General features: G+C 37.0%; 1 pseudogene; it reads left to right on the top strand.

Moving 5' to 3' along the window:
* The first annotated feature begins 696 nt into the window (after window positions 1-696).
* LOC102502835 (sorting nexin-5-like) lies at window positions 697-4705 on the top strand (annotated as a pseudogene).
* The last annotated feature ends 652 nt before the right edge of the window (window positions 4706-5357 follow it).

Genomic DNA, 5357 nt, shown 5'->3' with positions numbered 1-5357 from the left:
GAAACAGAAGGATTGGTCAGAAATAGGTAAAGGAAAAGGACAGAGTGACAAGAACACACACACACACACACACACACAAGATGAGAAGGGAGTATTACAATTTAATTTGTCCTGGAGTCTGTTTCCCTAAACTGCTCCTTCTATTCACAGCTTTATCCTGTCTTCCACAACGGAACTTGAGTAATTTCTAAAAGTTCTAAGATTCTTTACGATGTCTCCTGATGAATAAGTAACACGAGGTCTCCAGTCCTAGAGGAGAAGGTTAAGGCTCAGAATTTTTGTTGTGCGTGTCTTTGTAAGTTGGTTATTTGCATCTCTGAATTCACCTGCTTTTCTGCTAAGAGCCACTATACTAGTGTTGGGAATTTTCTTCCCCGCTTCTAAATTTTAATGAACATCTTTCACACAATGAATATTTTGATGTCCTATTGCCCAGGTTTCTATGGGCCATATTAATACTTCATGTAAAGGGTGAAATTCTAATAAAGCTAAAACAAATAAACATTAAGAATTCCTGCAATGCAAGGAAACTAGCTGAACCAATTTCTTTCTTGAATGAGAGTGGAAGAAAAAGGAAAGCGATGATATTTTGGTATAAACAACATCTACAGCATTTCATTTCTTTGGAAAAGGAAGCAGGGATCAAGCTAAAGCCCCCGCACAGCCAGGCGGCCCTTGCTGGAGGCCCACGTCGCCATGGCCACGGTTCTCCAGTTGCTGCAGCAGCAAGAGGAAGACCGCAGCAAGGTGAGATCTGTATCTGTGGACCTGAATGTTGACCTCTTGCTTCAAACTGACATACCTGGTGCACTCAGTGAGAGGGATAAGGTGAAACTCACAGTGCATACGAAGACCACACTGCCTACATTTCAGAACCCAGAGTTCTCTGTTACAAGGCAACATGAAGATTTCTGTGGCTACATGACACTCTTATTGAAACAGCCAACTATGCTGGGTTTATTATTCCACTTACTCCTAGTAAGCCTGACTTCACTGGTCCTCGAGAGAAGATGCAGAAACTGGGAGAGGGTGAAGAGTCTGTGACCAAAGAAGAATTTGCCAAGATGAAGCAAAAACTGGAAGCTGATGATCTCGCTATCTTTTTTTCTTTTTTCTTTTTTTCAGGAAGGAAGAAGAGTTTATGTTTCCATTTAAGGAAACAAACAAGAAAAATATTTTTAAAAATTGCTGAACCTATCAACAACTCAAAAGAAAGTAAAATGCTAAAATTGGGAAAAGAAAGCATAATAATAATAAAAAAGAAATCAGTAATGTTTTTCTCAAAAGTCATACATTCTATTTCACCAGTTCAGTCTTATGTTCAGACTCTCTTCAGTTGAATATGCAGAGTTACTGTGAATCAATCTTTCCGTTTAAATCCTGGGAGTTAACATTCAATGTTGTTATTGATATTTCTTGTCCCTAGCATTAAATTGGTCATTTTCTTGGTTGCCTTTTGTTTTCTTATTTCTGTATGTATCTTTAGTTTTCCTGGTCAAGCACTCCTTTCAGAATTTCTTGAAGAGTGGGTCTGCTACTGGCAAATTCTTTCAGGTCTTGTTTATCTGAGAATGTTTTTATCCTTTCTTTCCATATGAAAGATAATCTTGCTGGGTATAGTATTCTTGGTTCTTTTTTCTAGATAAGAGGTATTGCATTCAACATCTGAGATTCCATTTTCTGCATGAACTAATCTGTTTTTAATACTTTCAAGGGATGTTTTGATTTCCTGAATGGCATCCTTCATCTCTAATAGTTCCATTTGATTCTTTTTTATGGTGTGTATTTCCTCTTTCAGATCATGAAAGAACTTCAACACCTCCTGGAACTCATTGTCTCTTTTCTCCTGCATCTTCTGGAGTTCATTATCTCTCAGCTCTTGCATCTCGTTTAGTTTTGTCAATATGAATATTCTGAAGTCTCTATCAGACATTTCCATGAATTCTACTGTACTGTCTATGGATGATGAAGGGTTGTTCTTTTCCCTTAGGGGAGAGATATTTTCTTGGTTTCTCATGTTTCTTGTGCCTCTGTGGTTGTTTCTGGTCGTTCTGTGACAAAATCTCTCCTCCACAGTTCTTCACAATGTGGTATCAATAGTAAAATTAGGAGTTCAGATTTATAGAAAGAAATTTCTTCATTAAAGCAGGAGGGTCAATAAGTGTTGAAGATTTCAATGACGCTAAAAGTATTCCGATTTTTGGCTACCACGCACCTAGGCCTATCTAGACATTAAGTGTGTGGAGAGTGAAGCTTAGAGTAAGAAAGCAAGGTTACAAAATATAAGCAAAAAGGAAAAAAAGTAGAAAAGTACACATCAGGACACACCTCAGTTTTAAAATGGTTTCTGAAATTAACAAGTGAAAGAAAAGGCCAAAGGTGAGGAAAGGTGTTTGAAATTTTTTTAAAAAAATTTAAATGTAAAGAGAGAGAGAGAGTGAGACAGACAGACAGCCAGAGACAGAGAGAAGACGGAGGTTGCCTTACCTTGTCTAAATATTTCAGGAGTCAAGGAGATGGTTTAGAGAATAGTTTCCCTGAACAAGACAGGACACACCTCAGTTTTAAAATGGCTTCTGACATTGACAAGCGAAAAAAAAGGCCCAAGGTGAGGAGAGGTACTTAAAAATTTTTTTTTAATTTAAATTTAAAGAGAGAGAGAGAGTGAGACAGACAGACAGCCAGAGACAGAGAGAAGATGGAGGTTGCCTTACTTTGTCTGAATATTTCGGGAGTCCAGGAGATGGGTTTAGAGTATAGCTTTCCTGAACACACCAGGACATACCTCAACTTTAAAATGGCTTCTTGTCTGAATATTTTGGGAGTCTAGGGGATGGGTTTAGAGCATAGCTTTCCTGAACACACCAGGACACCCTCAGCTTTAAAATGTCTTCTTGTCTCTCTTGCTAAAGTCTTTCTTTAGTGGCTTTCCTCTCACCCTATTCTCAATAAAGATCACAACTTTCATGTTTTCCAGGAATATGATCAGGATCTAAGTGTGAGACAGAAAAATACCAAAGAGATGTTTGGAGACCTTTTCAAAAGTATGATGAAAAGTGCTGATAAAGTCCTTCTTCCTGGAGTTAAGGACGTAGATAAATTCTTTGAGCAAGAGAAGAACTTTCTTATTAACTGTTACAATAGGATCAAGGATTCCTGTGCAAAAGCTTACAGAATGACCAGACCTCATAAAAAAAACATTGCTGACTGATGACTATATCCACACGGCAACCTGCCCATACAGCTTGGCTTTAGAAGACACAGAGAACTCAAGCAGCTTACCTGGAAGAAAATAATTAACCCAATTAAAAGATGAAAAAATGAGCTGAATAAACAACTCTCTAAGGAAGACATACAAATAGCCAAAAAGTATATGAAAAAATGCTCAACATTCATCATAGTATGGGAGATGTAGACCAAAAACACAACACAATGAGATACCACCTAACCCCAGTCAGAATGGCAAAGATTAAAAAAAAAAAAAAAAACACGATAAGTGCTGATGAGTATGTGGTGAAAGGGGAACACTCCTACATTGTTTGTGGGAATGGAAATGTAAATTGGCCCAGCCACTGTGGAGAACAATATGGAGGTTCCTCAAAGACCTTCAAATAGAATTACCATACAATTCAGCAATTCCACTCCTGGGTATCTACCCAAAGGACAGGAGAATGCTCTGTCGGAAAAGCATTTGCACAGTTATATTTATTGTAGCATTTTTCACGATTGCTAAGACATGGAACTAACCCAGATGTCCACAAACAGATGAATGGATGGAAAACATTGGCACATATACGCCATAGAATATTATTCAGCCAAAAAAAAAACCCTGGAATTTGATACAAAGTGAATGAATATGGAAGATTTTTTTGCTGAGTGAAGCAAGTCAGGCAGTGAAAGAGAGACATTGTTTGTCTCCACTTAACACAGACTGTCCACACTCTATGGTAGGGACTGAAAGACTGAAGGACATAAGAGCATTACAAATTGTTATGGACACTAGAGACAAAGTGGAAGGAGAGTGTGGGAGTGGAAGAGTCCAGAAAGGAAATTAGGTGAAAAAAAAAACAGATATTTATGGGACACAGAAATAGTTTGTTATCTGTTAAAATCTCTTTACAATCTAAACGAAGTATAGCAATTAAATACATAAATAATAATAATAACAATAATAATAAAATTTAAAAATAAAAAATAAATTAAATTAATGTTTTTAAAAGAAAAGAAGAAGAGCCTACAGTCATCCAAAAGTACCTATTGAAGGTTGCTGAACTGTTTGAAAAACTTAAGAAAGTAGAAAGTCTCATCAGATGAAGATTTGAAGCTGAGAGCTCCTCCAGTACTACATGCTAAACATAGAGGCTGCTAAGGATCTCTTATACCTACGCACCAAAGCCCTCATTGACTAGGACAACTCAAACAAAGCTCTGGATAAGTCCCTGTTAAAAAGTAAAGATGTCAAGTTGGCTGAGGTATATTAGCATGAGTGCTGCCAGAAATTCAAACAGCTTTCTGAATCTGCAAAAGAAGAATTGATAAATTTCAAATGAAAGAGAGTGGCAGCATTTATAAAGAATCTAATCGAAATGTCTGAACTGGAAATAAAATATGCCAGGAACAATGCCTCCCTTTTGCAGAGCTGCATTGACTTGTTCAAGAACAACTGATCTGCTTTACTTTGAAGGAAGAGAATGAATGTGAAAGAAAGGCAGCGTCACTCACAGTTAAATCATTACCACAGATTATTAGTTTTGCTTTAGTTTAAAATTGTTAATAAATATTTTGATTTTGAAAAATCTTAACAAGTAACCACGTTTGTTTAAAAATACTTTCATTGCATGCTACTTGGACATCACCAGTCTTTTCCTTATGCATGTAATACCTCAAAAGTGGGCAGAATCTAAATCCTGGATTCTCCTGTACTTTAGTTACTGAGCGATATAAGAGACATGCGACTTCTGGAAATTTGTTTCATTTTCATGCACCCATGTCCTTACAAACCAGTTGTCAAGGAAGTGTCATCTGTTATTAACAGGTAACAGGCATTACATTCCTTAACTAGTTGGAGTTTCTTGTTCCCTGTTGCTCTCTTGGTTCTACAGTCACCTGAAGTGTTTGTACTATAACAAGAGCAGGAAAAGATCATCTTCGTACACCTTTTACATCTCCATTTTTGTAGTTGGGATATAAATATTTGAGGAGAAAAATATTTAAGGGTATATGTAAAAGCAAATAATAATGGCCTACTTTAGAAATGACCAAACCTACATTAAGAAAGATGTGAACACCATCCCTAATGATTCCAGGGGTGGGGAGGGTATGTGTGTGTGTGTGCACTTCTGTTTTTTTTTTTAATA

Source organism: Tupaia chinensis, unplaced genomic scaffold (genome assembly GCF_000334495.1).
Source record: "Tupaia chinensis unplaced genomic scaffold, TupChi_1.0 Scaffold148768_1, whole genome shotgun sequence".
Classification (NCBI taxonomy): domain Eukaryota; kingdom Metazoa; phylum Chordata; class Mammalia; order Scandentia; family Tupaiidae; genus Tupaia; species Tupaia belangeri.
Note: the sequence above shows the minus strand (reverse complement) of the source record. Positions and strands in the feature narration are given on the sequence as shown.